This window comes from Lynx canadensis, chromosome B4 (assembly GCF_007474595.2).
Source record: "Lynx canadensis isolate LIC74 chromosome B4, mLynCan4.pri.v2, whole genome shotgun sequence".
Taxonomy (NCBI): domain Eukaryota; kingdom Metazoa; phylum Chordata; class Mammalia; order Carnivora; family Felidae; genus Lynx; species Lynx canadensis.
The window spans coordinates 46,253,508-46,270,502 of record NC_044309.1 but is presented as its reverse complement, the minus strand read 5'-3'; the positions used below and the strand labels follow the sequence as shown (position 1 = coordinate 46,270,502).

The 16,995-nt window shown below is 41.5% G+C and overlaps 1 protein-coding gene and 1 long non-coding RNA gene across 2 annotated transcripts in view; one reads left to right on the top strand and one right to left on the bottom strand.

The window, feature by feature from the left end:
• Positions 1 to 1,093: 1,093 nt before the first annotated feature.
• On the bottom strand, positions 1,094 to 1,910 carry LOC115518327. Its single transcript, XR_003970237.1, has 2 exons — positions 1,740 to 1,910; positions 1,094 to 1,474 (listed from the first exon to the last, which is right to left on the bottom strand). It is a non-coding gene; the product is annotated as an uncharacterized LOC115518327 (long non-coding RNA).
• A 14,083-nt stretch (positions 1,911 to 15,993) lies between these two features.
• Positions 15,994 to 16,995, top strand: part of GPR19 (G protein-coupled receptor 19) — a 40,867-nt gene continuing 39,865 nt past the window's right edge. The window contains exons 1-2 of the mRNA XM_030322967.1: positions 15,994 to 16,361; positions 16,709 to 16,797. The gene's annotated coding sequence lies outside the window, so the exon portion shown is untranslated. The remainder of the gene's footprint in view (positions 16,362 to 16,708; positions 16,798 to 16,995) is intronic.

The window sequence follows — 16,995 nt, the reverse complement described above, 5'->3', positions numbered from 1 at the left end:
TAAAACCACAGCAACCCTGTCCTCACTTCTGATACTATTATTTGGGCGTGTCTCTGCTCCCCGTTACAACTTGCAATTATCTATCAACATGATCCTGAGCAGGATGGTGAGAGTTAAAGATGTATGGGGAGGGCTGTCGTTTCTGAGACACCGGACTCCACCACCCGCCCATACATGTAATCTTGGTTTGGGTCAAAGTGGATACATTTTACTGGAAACTAATCTCCTTCACTTCTAATAGTACACAGCAGCAATGTTTTCTTACGCATCTATGCTACAGATGAGTTTGATTTTTAACTTTTCTTAACCACGTATTGTTCCAAAGCGTGTTCCACTTTGTGTGCCTGCCTCACCTCGGCACTCCAGAATGTAAGAGCTGGCAGGGACCTTCAGAACCCTGTGGCTCAAACCCTCTCTTTCCACCACTGAGGAAATTGAGAGCAGGAGAAGTTTCCTGTCCAGGGACACACATCCAGTAGATGGCAGAGCCAGGTCTCCTAACCCTCAGGCTGGTTCATTTTCTCTTTCTTTCCTTCCTAATGGTTCAGGTTTTGCCTGGATTCGCCTGTGCTGTAGTCTGCAGATCCTCCTCTCTTACAAGGGATTCAAAATGGCTTCTGCTCATTCCCTGGGCTGCCTGCAGATGTTTCCTAGATGTGGCCTGTGGTCACTGATATTTATACGCAGCTGTCACTGGCCTTTGGTATCACTATGCACTAGTTCAACTAAAACGCAGATTCCAGAAGGCCAAGGGTGATGATACCCAAGAGAGCAGTGAGAGAGGCAGTGCCCAAAACTAGTTTCAAAGTCAGGACTTTCCACCTGATTGACAGAAAATATTTCACCTGCGATCCACGTGAGAGGTCTCGCCTTTATTTTTGTACACCTAAGGAGCTATACTTAATTTCCTGGATTAGAGAAGGGGGGAGAGGGACAGGAAAATTAGGGTAGGCCTCAAAACCATATTTTATACACTATTCCCGGAATTAGATCACTGTTGACATTTTAACATAATTGCTAGACTACCCAGGAATTCTGTATTATACATAAGCATAAATCCACATGTATAAATACACAAACTACCACATAGATGTAAAAGGAGATATTCTAGAGTATTACAACATACCACAAGAGTTTGATTTTATTCATGGAATTAATATCTTACATAAAAGTAGAAAATTAATATTTCTCTCCCCTGAATCTTTCTTCAATTAATATGTGGGAGCACCATTTTGTTGCTTTGTTACTCTGGAAGAGTAAATGAGTCACAGTCACGCCACCTTAACAAAGGCTGTGCTTAAATCGACCTTGCTGCGATCTGAAAGCGTTTTGGTTACAGGCAAGGCACCGGAGATCGGTAAGGCAAATAATGAGTAGTAGCGACGAAGCGTGAAAAAAATACTATGGAGTCCCCAAGGGAAGAGGGAACGCGGAGATCTGAGCGAGCGCCATCCTCCTTGCGGAAAGTGGGAGGCTGCAAAAGAGTAAGCCAGGGTGAAAAATTTCAGAAAAACACTGCGAAGGCGGAGCTTGGGTAGAAGACAGAAAGTTCCCCTCGCACTGCTCTAAAATGGGCTCTGCTTCCCCAAGACCCAGAATCTAGTCCTGAGCCGTGTTTCTGTCGTTTTCACCCCTGACGGTTTCCTACTTAGAGCTGAGAAGTGTCGCGTAAGCCAGCCAAGATTTCTGTGTCCTTCACAAACTGACACAGAAGCAGACACCAAAATAACTTTAAACACCTGCGTAGTAGACAAGGGTCCAAACGGGGTGGTAGGGCCAGCTCGCCTCCCAGATGCAGTCCTAGGGGCAAGGATGGGGGGTGGGTACTTGCGCAGCCCCGAATGTTTCTGCGAAAGTCCGAGTTTCCTGGCCCAGTTGCCCCTCCCACCACAAGTACGAGCTTTTAATCCTTCCTGGACGATGTTGATAATAAGGCAGCTTTCACTCAATTTCACTATCCTCCTAAACCCACATACTTTTACAGTTTGAAGATTTCACGGTCATCTGTTTCTGACATTTTCACTCAACTTAACAAATATTTATTAGGCCCCTTGCATTAATTTGCTTATTCTTTTTTTCTTTCAACAAATAGTTACAGACTGCCTTGGATATGCCAGGCCTTATCCTAGGCTCTGGGGATAGAGAGGTAAACAAACAGATTTAGACTAGGATGAAGCTTACTTCTAAATAGGGGGAGGGGAGACAGAAAATAAACCCCAAAATACATGACTAAAATACATACTATGTAAGGAAGTGATACATGCTATGGAGAAACCCTAAGCAGAGGAAAGGAAAACAAAGGGTTTGTGAAGTCCCTGTGCGAACAGAGCGGCAGAGAAATGCCTCATTGAGAAATTGGCCTTGGAGAAGCTCAGAAGGCTTGAGAAAGCAAGCCGTGCGGGTAGCTGGGGAAAGGGTATCCCAGTAAAAGGAACAGCAAATGCAAAACCCCTGTTGTGAGATCTTTGTCCAATGTCTTCCAGGAACAGCAAGGAGCAAGAGGAGAGTGGTAGCAGAAACTCAGGTCGTAGGCCTGTGTGGAGTTTTTATCATGGGAAGCCACTGGGACACTAGGAAGTTCTGAGCAGGGGAATAATGTGATCTTACCATGTTTAAGGTATTCCCCACGGCATTATTCTCAGCAGCAGTGGGGGTAAAAGGATGACTTAAGTCACAAAGCCTGCCTTTAAGGAGTATACTTCATAGGTGTGGGAGGCCACCAGGTGCACAAAAAGCTACAGAGGTAGAAGGCAATACATGGAAGAACAGAAAGAGGAAGTCTTCAAGGAAGTGTTCAAGTCAGTTCTTGAAAAAATGAGAAAAATGTCAAGATTATAAGGATGTATTGGTGGGGCTGGTAGTTGGGGGATGGGATCAGACAGTTGGCAGGCCGTGGATGGCATGCTGAAAAAAAATCTGTTTATTCAACAAGCAATGGGAACTGATGGAGCTTTTGGTGCAGTAAATAATGTGATCACTGTCCAGGCTTGTCTCTTGAACAAGAGCAAGCCTGGGCCCTGAGAGACAGTGTCCAGGGACAGAGCTAAATGGAAAGCTGGGTAGACAGCCCCATTATGGTGTTAATCCAAAGGAAGCTGGTTGTTGGGCAAAGTGTAATGTGAGGCAAGAGGGTAGAAGCATGGACCATGAGACCAGGATGAGAGTATTTGGAACAGAAGGTGGGAGGCAATCTGGCATGATCACCTGAGCTACAGAGGCATAGCTCTAGATGCTTTGTATGTGGTGATTACAGCCCCCAGAGTAAGTGGAGACGTAAGTGTTAAGGGGCCCAAACTGTCTTGGACAATCAGATCTCTGTATTAGGAAGTGGCATCTGACAAGAGTAAAACGTGGGTCCAATGAACCTGGAGAGGCTGACTCAGTGAGGTAATTTTGGAGCCTGATTGCAGTTGTTCAAGCAAGAGACACAACAGCATTAAGCAGGGCTGTGGAGGAGGGAATGAAATGTACAGAACGAATGTAGGATTGCCTCGGTAGTTAGAAAGGATAAGGAGATTAGAGAAAGATGGAGAAATGGAAGACAACTTTAAGGACTCAAGGTTGGGTATTTCAGAAATACTGTCATTAACGAAGAACAGTAACACAGGGGGTCAATGTGACACAGACTGCTAGCTGTCCACCAAAACCCATTCTTTCTCCCTTAGTATCAGAATTATAACTGGGCTGACAGCTGCCCAGCCACAGTAAATTTCCCAGCCCCTGTGCAAATAGAATATGGCCTTGTGGATTAGGTATTTCCCAACAGAATGTAAGAAAAAGGGATATGTGTCTTCCCGGCCTAGCACATAAAACCTGTCACATCAACCTCCTACTTCTGCCTCTCTCTCTTTCCTTTCCTATGGGCTATGAAGGTGAATACTACCTCAATTTTGGAAGCCACGTTTTTTTTAAGTAAAGCTCTGCACCCAATGTGAGGCTTGAACTCATGACCCCAAGATCGAGTCACATGCTCTACCACCTGAGCACCCCTGGCAGCCACATATTGAAGAACATAGAACTACATCAGCCTGGGTCCCTGGCCTGACCTGAGAAATAAATAAGTAAATAAATTTCTATTTCGTTGAAATTTTGGGTCTATTTGCTATAGCATTTTGTAGTCAATTCTAATTAACGTAGAGGGGGAAATCAGGGAATAAGGAATAGGGAAGATTCAGAATTTGATACAGTCAGTGTGTGCATTGAAACTGGATCCCCCAAGAAAAGAAAGAGAGGCTATGTTCCTTAAGAGGGCAACAGAGGGGCGCCTGGGTGGCTCAGTCGGTTGAGCATCTGACTTTGGCTCAGGTCATGATCTCGTGGTTCGTGGGTTCGAGCCCTGCGTCGGGTTCTGTGCTGATGGCTCAGTGCCTGGAGCCTCCTTTGGATTCTGTGTCTCCCTCTTTCTCTCTCTCTCTCTGCCCCTCCCCTCTCTCTCTCTCTCAGAAATAAATAATAAACTTAAAAAAAAAAAAGAGGGCAACAGAGATGGTATTAGAAAAATAAATCTGAACCACAATGTGAAGGGGTGTCATGGTTGGTGGGGATCTGTAAGACCCATCCATATTTACAAATATGCCATTAACCATACGGCCACATCAGATACTTTGTTACAAAGGTATGGGAATAAGGATGCATGTAGCTTCTCCATCCCTTGATGTCTATGTCGCACTTGAGGTGTGCAACATTGTTTCTTCACTGCCCCAGGCTCTCTTCTCAGAGAGTCTGTCCTCTTACTTAACCTCGTCTGCTGAGGGACAGCAGATTATATGACACTGTTCCCATTCTGATCCTGAAGTTGACCAGATGAGGGGAAAGCAGGTGTCCTATCTGACCTAAACTTGGCCAAATTCCTCTAATGAAAATTTGGAATCAGGTCTCAGAAACCGGTTAGTAAATTGTCAGTCAGAGATTAATAAAGTGATGCAGATTCAGAGCTGAAAGAGTTGCTTTAAGAAAGGCATCTTCAGGGGTTCCTGGGTGGCTCAGTCGGTTAAGTGTCTGACTTCAGCTCAGGTCACAATCTCACAGTCTGTAAGTTCGAGCCCTGCATTGGGCTGTGTACTGACAGCTCAGAGCCTAGAGCCTGCTTCAGATTCTGTCTCCTTTTCTCTCTGCCCCTCCCCCACTCACACTCTGTCTCTCTCTGTCTCCCAAAAATGAATAAGTTTTTTAAAAATTAAAAAAAAAAAAGGTATATTCAGGAGGCACCTGGGTGGCTCAGTCGGTTAAGGATCTGACTCTTGATTTCAGCTCATGACATGGTCTCACAGTTCATGAGATCCAGCCCCTCCTCAGGTTCTGCACTGACCCCACACAGCCTGCTTGGGATTCTCTCTCTGCCCCTCTCCCACTGTGTGCCCCCCCCCCCCGCATAAATAAATAAAAATTTTTTTCTTTACTTAAAAATATTTTTATGTTTGTTTATTTCTGAGACAGAGAGAGACAGAGCATGAGTGGGGGAGGGGCAGAGAGAGGGAGACACAGAATCCAAAGCAGGCTCCAGGCTCTGAGCTGTCAGCACAGAGCCCAACGAGGGGCTCAAACTCACAAACCGTGAGATCATGACCTGAGCCGAAGTCGGTCACTCAACCAACTGAGCCATCCAGGTGCCCAATAAAAATTTTTTAAAAAGAGCATTGTTATAAAAAAAAAAAGAAAGAAAGATATCTTCAGCCCACATGTGATGGAGATGCAGATAATGATCTTCTGTAGAGTTCCAGAAGAAAGAAACGGGCATGCAAAGAGAGGCAGTGAAGAGACCATGGGATTTAGAAAGACAGATAACCCTTAGCAACCAAAGACTCCCCAGGTTCTGGATCCTGCAACTCATGAGGTTCCTCTCCCTGAACTTAAGTTTTGTGGGACATCCCTATGTTTATAAAACAATTTCCCCCTTCTTTTCCAAGCTAGTTTGTTATGGGTTTCTGTTAGTTGAACCTGAGATGTTCCTGATGAACTCAATGGTTTACATATTTGAAAGCGGCTTCTCTGGTGTTACCACATTTGGCCCTTATAAGACAACCGTTACGAGGCCAATGCTATCATGTTGTCTTTCAGATGAAGTCCTAAGACGGAAGGCTGAGTGTTCCAAAGCCAAGGAAGAGAGTGAGGAAGGTACTAGAAGCAGCATGCCTGTTCTCATGAAGCAGAGTCCAGAGTCCATGGTGACGATACTTGAAGAAGATCCAAGGACTCCATAAATTTTATGACTGAGGCATCATTGCCTTAATTTACCTACAATGCACTACACTTCCCCCCATCTCTGGGGGAAATGAAAGTTAAATTCCTGGAAAGAAAAATAACATCTTTGAAAGAAATTGGGTTGCAAGAAGGGTATCAAACTGATATGGTGGGGTCATTCTTTAAAGAAAAAAGTGCATCAAGCATTTCTACTTGGAGAAAAATCTTCATTTTCAAATAAAATATGGTAAGCGAGGGCAGATTTACTAGTATTGCTGGTTTCAAAAGAATGGGAAATAAATAGAAAAACCTGGAGTCATAACCACATACCTGATTTACATGATTTATTTACCTGATTTATTCAGCTTCCAAGACTGGAACGTAAGTGGCCAACTTCTGTGAGTAGAATATGGAATTTGGGACAATAAATAGGTTCACCACTAATTCACTGTTTTCAATTACATTCTATTCTTTAAATTGAGAAAACATGATGGGGAAAACCTCCTTCGATTATGATCTGTATTCAATTTATGCAAAATTACACCTAAAAAGGGAGGGGAGTGCTCTTTTTCTACTCCTGATCACTCTCTGAATAATTATTCACATGAATATTTGTTCATTCCTTCATTCATTAAATTTTTAATGAGCCCTTACCAGATGCCAGCCTTTCTGGGGACACAGTGGAAAACAAAGATAGCCAAAGTCCTGCTTTCATGGAATTGAGCTTACACTCAAGTGTGAAAGGCAGACAATACACAAACAAATAAGCATAGTTTGTCATGTTGTTACAAGTGCTAAAAGGAAACAAACTACTTTAGGGTACAGAGAGTAATGACGGCAGATGCAATATTAAGAGGAAAGGATTCTTTGATAAAGTGACATTTGAATAGCGACCTGAATGAAATGAGGGCATGGACTATGTAATTTTCTATGTTCCAGGCAGAGGAAATAGCAAATCCAAGGGCCCTGAGGTAGGAATGTGCCTGGAATGGCTGAAGAACAATAAGGGAACGGTAAGCCAGAAATAAAGTAGGGTCTGGGAGGTAGGAAATGAAATCAGACAGTAAGTAGGAGCCCAGATTAAAGATTTTAGATTTTATTCCAATCAAGATAAGCCATCTTTGAGCTGAGAGTTTTGATTGGACTTTGGCTAACTTTAATCACTTTGCTGAGTGGGAAGCACTACAAAGAAGCAAGAGAGAAGCAGAAAGACCAGTGAGCAGACCATTGCAGTAATCCAAAAAGGAGGTCATGTCATCTGAGACCAGAATGGTGGCAGTGTAAGGAGAAAAAGGATAGACTTGATAGATGTGTTTTTAAAGACACAGCCAATGGGATTTGCTGAAGGATTGGAAATAGAGTGTGTGCATGAGCGAGAGGAGTCCATAATGATGCCAAGGCTTTTTGGCCTAAGCAACTGAAGAAAAGTTTGGCTATTTACTGAAACGGGGTTGGCTGAAGGATGGACGAATTTTGCTTTGTGTTAAGTCTGAGATATCCATAGACATCCAAATGGAGAGGCTGAGTAAGTAGATGTATACATGAGTCTGGAATTCAGGGGAGAGAGGTTTGTGCTGGAGATACAAATTTGGAAATTTTCAGCATTTAGATGATGGGACTAGAAGCCACAGGACCAGATAAGATCACCAAGGGAGTTTAGACAGAGAAGAGAAGAGGCCTGAACAGTAAGAAATCAAGGAGACGGGGAGGATCTAGGCAAAAGAGACTGGAAAGGAGACACTGACGGAGTAGAAGAGAGCCTAGGGAGAAGTGACCCAGAGAGCAAGTTAAAGAATGTGTCTCAAGGAGGAGAGAATTACTGGTTCAAATGGTTCAATTGCTGCTGACAAGAAATAGGACTGAAGACCTACCACTAGATTTAGCCATGGAGGTCACTGGTAATCTGGACAAGAGTAGTTTTGCTAGACTGGAAGATATGAAAACCTGACTGCTATCTATCCACATGAATAAAATATGCACACATGTACCTAGTCTAAGCAGAGGGTAGCTAGGTTCTAATATCAGGCATCAGTCTGGAAGCAGGCCAGGGGTGGGGTCTGAGCGTTGGCAGATGGGAAGTAAACACATTATAAGGGTGCCTCCCATTGCTTACCTGCCCTACTTAATTCTTTGTATGGTTTCACAAGGCTTCCTTCAATATCTTTTCTTAACTTTCCTAAAAATTATCACGTCAACAAACTTCCTTAAACCTCTTTGAAAGGAATAGCTTTGGGAGCCTGTGCTAAGAGAATTAGTATGGAATTAGCTTTGCTTGGGAGTCTCATATTTCAACTAGCTAGTGTTCTGCATAGAAATTCATTGTACAACAGCATCTTCTGTTCCCATCATAATAGACTGTCTTATTTACCAAATAAACAATGTAAGGCTCTAGTATAAATTCTTGGCGTATCAAAAGGGCAATGAGTTGCATTTTTATTTATTTTTGACAAAAAGCCTTTCCTTACTCTGTCATAATGGTATTCTTCTACAAACCTCAATAATCTGCTTAGGATATTCCTGTGTCTGTGGAGTAATTAGATCTCCAGTGTCAAATGCAATTTGTTACCTTTTTCCTTAACTCAGGATTAGATTTTCTGACCTAGAATGTTTCAGAGTAGTTTTCCATCTCTTCCTTTATTGAAGAAACAGAAACATCCAGAATAGTTAGGCCCTCTGTGGCCACATGAGGACAGAAGAGGGTAAGTAATAAGATAGAATTCCCCCTCCCCCCCCACCCCCCAGCATTCATCAGGCAGGAATGTAATTGACCTGCTGCGCTATTTAAACAGCACAGGAGGGCAGCACAAGGCCAGAACTGTCAGCCCTAATCCTGCAACTATGCCAAACTACAACCATATTTGTAATCTACTTTTTTTTTTAATGTTTATTTATTTATTCTGGGGGAGAGAGAGAGAGAGAGAGAGAGAGACCGAGTACATGAGCAGGGAAGGGCATAGAGAGAGGGACAGAGAGTATCCCAAGCAGGCTCTGTGCTGTCCGTGCAGAAAAACCCAACTCCGGGATCCATCTCATGAACCGTGGGATCATGACCTGAGTCGAAATCAAGTCAGAGGCTTAACTGACTGAGCCTCCCAGGTGCCACTGTAATTTGCTTCTTAAAATGCATACACAAGAGTTTCAATCCCCACCAAATTTAATTGAACTATAAATTTACATAGATCTTATTAAATGTTTTCAGATTATTTTATGTATTAATAATAGATACATTACTCACATAGTGATCTGAATTTAACTTTTATCAAAGCAGAGTGTTATAATAGCTATGCAATCAAGGTAAGTATTATAACCCTTAACAAGTGAGGAAGTACAATAAAGATAAAAGGTGACTTATCTATGGTCACACACAATTAGGCATAAGGTCAATGTAACAACTTAAATCTGATTCTTTTCTACTAAACTTAGCTCTTTCAGAAAGTCAGCCTCTTCAACATATAAAAACACATATACTGCCTCCATGACATATTCACCTTGAATTCAGATATAAATTGACAGCCTTTTTTGTGTCTCCAGTGAGGCCAATTCTTATGCTCCAAACAAAATAAATGCAAAGTAGATAGCACCCAATAGGTATTAGTGACCAATACGCACGATTCCAGTATAGCTCCAAGAGATACCTCCCACTGCATTCTAGTAGGGGTCCTAGATACGGTAGTTATGGAACCCATCAAGTCCACAGCCCCACCAAAGGTTATGGCATGGGCTCCTGACCAAGAGCTATGGTTTATAATGGGGCCTGATACAGAGAGCTCTGCCTGAAAGAAACAAGATGGTAATTAGCTAAGTCAATCTTATACTTTCACTCAAGATTTAGAACAAGGAAGTATAGCAAGAACCATAAGGTCATGGTGAAAAGAGAACAGACAGATGCAGAGAGAACACATGTAGGGACCCTGTAGTCACTATGTGCTAGAATGACAGGCCATGGACTTCCTAGGCATAGGTGTCTAGAATTCCCAACATCCCAAATGAACTTTTGATTCCTGTTTACCTGGGACCCTTTCAAGGCCCCACAGTTTTGGCTTTGTATTTTCTAAGGACTTGGCAGTATGGCTAAGAACATGTGAACACACATGCACACATATCCCACACATTCAAGGTAACAAACGGGACCGTTCCTTACAACCAAAAGACTATATACCATCACCCACAGATATTCTTCACAATCAATATAAACCCACATTTAATCCCAACCAGGGTCACACGGAACATATGCTTATATGATCAAAGCTGTACTTCATTCACTCAGTATCTATTGATTACTTATGACATGTCAGGCATTATATGAGTGCTGGAGTTACAGAGAGAAATAAACAAGAGACAAATAAGGCAAGGTCTCTACTTGAGGGGCTCCAAGCTCAGCAGGAAATACATAGGAAGATTATACAAGAAACAAATTATACAAAATTTGGAAAAATTGTATACCGACTGCCTAAGTGGTAGATTCCCTTTTGCTTGTATGTCATCCTGATAGGGCTCTTCTATCCAAGTCCAGTTTATCAGTTAACACAGATTTGTGTCAGCATATTGTACACCCAAGTGAATAGATGAGAACAGAATTAAATCATCATTCTTGAGTGCTTTGCTCATTGGGATGTAGAATGGTGTAATTAGATGGACACGGTTAATAATTACTACTTTCATCATGACCATTATTTAACATGAGTGCTGACTTCTCAGGAGTTTAAATGTGGTTTGATGTTTTAGATTTAAGAGTTAGACAACCCTTGGGGCACCTGGGTGGCTCAGTTGGTTAAGTGTTCACCATCTGCTCAGGCCATGACCTCACAGTTTGTGGGTTCGAGCTCTGTGTTGGGCTCTGTGCTGACAGGGTGTGGCCTGCTTGGAGTTCTTTTTCTCCCTCTCTCTTGCCCCTAGACTTCTCGCACACACACACACACACACACACACACTCTCTCTCTCTCTCTCTCTCTCTCTCTCAAAATAAATAAACTTTAAAAAAATTCAACAAATATTTAAGTGTGTGCAATTTTGTGAACCATAAGGGCAATCACTAGAGGAATTTTGAAAAGTGAACAAAATACAATCACTACCTTCAATGGGGGGAGTTTTATTCTATATATACAAACAAAGAGACAATAACATTAATGCAAAGCCAAATATGTGTGCTTTGAAAAGATAGTACAAGCAAAGTGTTAACGAAGCTTTTAGAGGAGATCAGGGAAGGCTTCAGAGGTTGCTTTTGAAATGGGTCTTGAAAACTCAATGGGTTTTAACTAGAGGGGAGGAGTAACTGAATTAATCAAATGGTACAGTTTATTACATGTTAACTTGGTAACTTGAAGAGTCATTTTATTCCCCCATTATCGTTTATTGTCACTGTCCAAGATAGCTCACAAATTTACCAATCCTTTCAAAATATAGGAAATTCTCTCTTCGTTTTGCCTACTGACAATCTTATCTCCTACCATAAAAGCTTTATATGCTAGATATAGTCATTATTAGCACATTGCAATTGGTAAATAGGGAAATAATGTCAATATAACTCAGAAATCATGTTGGTTCATGGGGCACCTGGGTGATTCATTCAGTTAAGCATCTGACTCTTGGATTCTGCTCAGGTCATGATCTTACGGTTCATGAGTTGAAGCCCCAAATTGGGCTCCGTGCTGCTGCTTGAAATTCTCTCTCCCTCTCTCTCTCTCAAAATAAATAAATAAACTTAGAAAAAAGAATTATTAAAAAAAAGAAAAAAAAGCAGACAATTTCTCAGGAATGCCTTTCCTTAGGATAAATAGAGGTTTGGTAGCTTCAAGAGCCTTTAAGTTTTTCACAATAGTAGCTTATATGGTGAAACTGCACAGTGTAAATGAAAGTATAAAAGCATTTTCTCCTGTGTGTGTGTGTGTGGGGGGGTGCTGATTGAGAAGGCTAAATCTTGGATCACATATATTTTTTAATGTTTATTTATTTTTAGAGAGGGGGAGGGGCAGACAGAGAGGGAGAGAGAATCCCAAGCAGGCTCCACACTCAGCAAGGAACCCAATGTGGGGTTCGATCCCATGAATCGTGAGATCATGACCTGAGCTGAAATCAAGAGTCGAACGTTTAACCAACTGAGTCACCCAGGCACCCCTTGAATCGTATTTTTAATTTTGATGAAACTGCTTTTAGTTGGAAGCAGCGTCCTCTAGGACCTACATGTTACAAGAGGGAAGCCCATGTCCCAGGGTTAAAGGTTCTAAAGAAATGCTATATAATAGAAATATGAGACACACATATAATTTTAAGTTTTCTAGTAGCCACATTTTTAAAAAGCAGAGTAGAAAGAAACAGGTGAAATATTTCAACATATAATCAACATAAAAACTATTAATGAGATATTTTACATTCTTTTTTCCATACTAAGTCTTTGAAATCTGCTGTATATTTTACATTTACAGCAAGCACATCACAATTTGGATTAGCACATTTATTTTTATTTTAATTTTTTTTTGGATTCACACATTTAAATGTCCAAGAGCCACACATGGCTAATGGATACCATATTGGGCAGTATAGTTTTAAAGGATGACTGTGAGGTTGAATACAAAGGCCAGTGGAGATTTAATTGGTATTATTTTTCATTAGCATAGTAACTTTTATTGTCCTCAAGTAACAAAGTTGTGTAAGTTTTGAGGGTCTGCTCCTAAACCTATATTTTCTCTAAGTCCTGTTATTTTTTAGTACACCACTTTAAAGAACCTTGTTTTCCCTGTACATGGTTTCTTAGCCTTCCTTTCAGCTATGGGTAGTCATATGATACAGTTCTGAGCAATGTAAAGGGAAGTCTGTTAAGTCATATGGGAAAATGTTTCACCCTGATAAGAGAGAGGCCACAAGGAGAAAGCTTACCTACCACCCCCCCACCCCGACCCCCACCGCATCCCGCCATATCCCTTTCTTTTTGTTTGGAACATTTGATAGAAGAACATGATGTTTGACGCTATGGCAGCCATCTTGTGACTATGATAGACGAATCTTTAATATGTTGAGGATGGCAGAACAGAAAGGCATCTTTCCTTATCAGGGATTAAAATGCAATGAAGCAGCTAGCCATGCAAATACGGGGGTGGGAGGGAGATCAGAGCAGAGTCACCTAGCAGAAGGGTGCTTCAGCAGAGAAGATATCCTCAATGGGCATTGCTTAATATTCACAACTGAAGTTCACCCTTTTTTCTTCCATTTCCACCCCCCTCCCTTGCTAATCAGTTCCTTCTGATGAGAACATTCTTGTAGGTATGACAAGAGTGCTAAAATCACTCCCAACACTGAAGAGCGGAGAGTTAGAAGCAGAAGCAAAATTTCCTTGAAGTCCTTTATTTTTATCATTAAGGTTTCATTCACAAACATTGCAATTTGGCTGTTATATATGTATTTAACACTTAAAAAAAAATTCTTACGGTTTTCTATCCTGAAAAAGATTTCCATCACTCAGTTAATAAGATCATATTCTATTGATTCAACCAATTTTGAGTAATTGGTAATGCATATCAGATTCATTGCTCATCAATTTCTTATGTGTCTTGAGGTCACAATAATTCAAGAACCCAGATTCACAAAAATACGTGGATAAAAATGACAACAGTTTTTCACTGCTTTATAGTGTCAGGGTAGTTACAGGACACACTGCCCAGAATACTGCTAAAAAAACTTTTTTTTGTTTTAAATTGTATGGGTAGCTTTTTCAGCTGCTGATTGTGGAAATTTTGGTAAGTGTATTTCCTGAGTCATGTGACAGACTGAATGGATAACCAACCCACTAATGACTTTCTTTTACTCATCAAAGGATTTTTTTCCGGGAACAAAGATGAAACTTTATTTGACCACTTACCAGTGTTACACTAACATTTTTATCACATGTAAATGAACGAGGAGCCTCAAAGGATTCACAGTTCTTTATCAACTCTTCATCCAATTCCCATACTTAATTTTCATTAGAGCCATCTCATCTAGTGCAATAAAAGTATTCAGTTTGTTTTACAGTTGTTGATTGCCTTGACAAAGTAAGCCAGCCGTCTTTATGACTCAGTCTTAATCATTAAGGTGAACAAAGAATCAATTCACCTTATCTACATTTCTTTTCCTTCATGAAGAAAATGTCAATTCAATCCTGGCTTCGAAAACTGGTTATCACCTTCCTCAACCAAATAAGTGTACTTTTAGATAACAGAGCAGGATTTTGAAGTCATTTCTGACTTTGGCACAAATTTGCTTTAAAAGGTAGAGTATCCAAACTAACAAGATTTACTAAATTTTACTATCATTTTGAACATAGAAAAATCCAGGGGCTAGCTTTTTAAAATGGAGGTTCTATGTGAACCTTGCTGGAAACTGTCCAAAGCCTTCAAAATTTGGCCGCACCTGCACACATCCATACGTTTTTCTCTACTTAATTTCATGCTACCTAAAAATCACACTTTCCTTTCTAGAAATTTTCTTCTGTCCCAAATCCAAGTCTTCAAATTCATCATTTAAAACTTAACAAATAGAGCGCAATAAAGTTGCCAAATTACTAACATCTATGTTTTTATAACAGTTCTAAGATTCGGGTTTAGCTCAATCTACCAGTTATGTAAATTTGCATCTGAGCACATTAAAATGCATCGTTAGAAATTCTTCCATAAAGATACTTGAAAAAAAAAAATCAGCTTGCCTGCCTTTTTTTTTTCTCCCCAAACAGATCCAGTCATGATAACATTAAGTTCCACCAGGTCTTCTAATTTTTTCTTAGTATCACAGACTTCTAAACCACCTGAAACGGATTCCGAAGGGAACTTAAAACCACCTTTTAACATTTGCTTATTGGTTTGTGCTTTTGATGGCTATTGCTTCTAGAGTTACCTCTCTTTATGGTTTCTAAATTTGCATGGCTGCCTTTTGACTTTGCTTCAAAAGTCAGTCTTAATCCTGAGGCATTGCTCGAGCAAGACGGCCTTGGGGCTAGGTTTATTTGCATCTTTTCCATAACAGAGCCCATATTTTAAATATGTACCTAAATACTACCTGAGCTTTTGGATTTACTGTTGCTGCCTGTCACTTCTCAGTAATGGAGAGAGTGCTGCTGTCACCTTCGTCACGTTCATTCTAAAGCTCTTCCATGATAGGTCTGACAAGGCAAAGATTTCTAACTTTCAGGGTTTTCATTACCGTTCGTATTTTCGCTGGTTTCGGAATTACACTTAAAATGGCCTGTTCTTAACTTCCACTCCGCCTTCCTGACTGAAAACATGACTTTCAGTATGAATTACATATCAAGACTAAACGCCGGCGCCCAGGAAGCGGGACAGAGCGGTCGCCCGAGTTGGTAAACAAACGCCGCGCAGGCGCACTGACAGCAGGAGGGTAAAGCGGTGGCCTGGTAGCCAATGGGGGATTTTTCGTATAGTGAAAAGTGGAGAAGCAAAACAAAACGCTGCTTCTTGAGGTGATAAACTGGTTGGCTTTTTCTACGTTTATTTATTTCTGGCTTTGGTTCCTGAGTGTCGCAGCCTTGGGGCCTTGCAGAGAAGTCCGTAGAATACCTCGACCCCCGAGAACTGCCGCTAGCGTGTCAGCTAGTTATACCGGCCTCATTTGTTCTCGCCGCAGAGTCTCGATCTTCTGTACACAACACTAACCCACCCGGCTTGGGAGGGTTTAAAAAAAAAAAAAAAAAAAAAAAAGGCCTCACAACGCCGCACAAAATTTGCTACTCTTGGGCGCTTCCCCAAACAACGCGAGATCTGCCCGAGAGTAAAGCGGCACTTCCAAGGGCACGATTGCGCATGCGCCTGACTAAATCCTTTTTCGCGGGAACAAGGTTTGAAACTTTGAAACTATCTGTGGGGTTAGTAGTAAACCAAATTTGGTCCTCCAGAAAGGTCCGAGGGAGTCAAGCACACACCGCTACGTTCTTCAAGATTTTGCAGTCATAACTGTATGACTGCGTAGTCGTCCCTTCTTTCCCTTGTATATTGGCTGTGAATTCTGTGTGAGAGGAGGGTTTCAGCGAATCCAGTAATAAAGGAGTGGGCATGAGAGAGCGGATCAAGGTTTTAAAATAAGGATGACTTTTATGTGTTTGGAAAGATAACTCGGGGAGCGACTTAAAGGAATAAATCTGAGGGGGCCAAGATTTTTTTTTTTCTTTACTGGAGACCATGGGAGACTGCTGAACTGAGGTAATGCAGTGGGAAGGAGATGGGACAATTTGAGAGGTAAATGAAGGCAGTAACTATACAGCACACGCGAGAGGTGAGACTAGAAAGACAGGACAATTGGCAAGGAGAAGAAGTTTTCCCGAAAATAGTGTGAACCTGGGCATGTTTGGAAACAGGCAGAAATGATGAGGCCGTGATTCGTAAGGTGAAAATTGGGAAGTCCCTAAATGGGTGGAACAAGGAGGATTCTGAAACGTGTAGCCCTGAACAAGGGCTGAGGTTAGGTTTAGAAAGAACAGTTAAAGTAACAGGAGTCAGGAATTTGGGAACTGTCTTGAGAGAACTGACTAATCTTACCTCTTTCTCAGGATACATGGGACACCTGCACAAGCATTGGATTTTTGTTCTGCAACGTCTGAAAGCTACCACGCAGACACCTGCAGGACTCTCTCTCCCAGTAAGTCCCCTGGTCCCTGCCACCTCCCACCCACCCTGTATGTCAGCCGGCATGCAATGTGGATTTCATGGAGTGACACGGTGGAATTTGTTACCAAGTCCCTTAAACATACCACTGGTGCGTTACAAAAATACATATTTCTAGCTCTAGTTACCCAGCTCACTATGTATTAGAGTCCATCTTGATATTGGCAGCAGT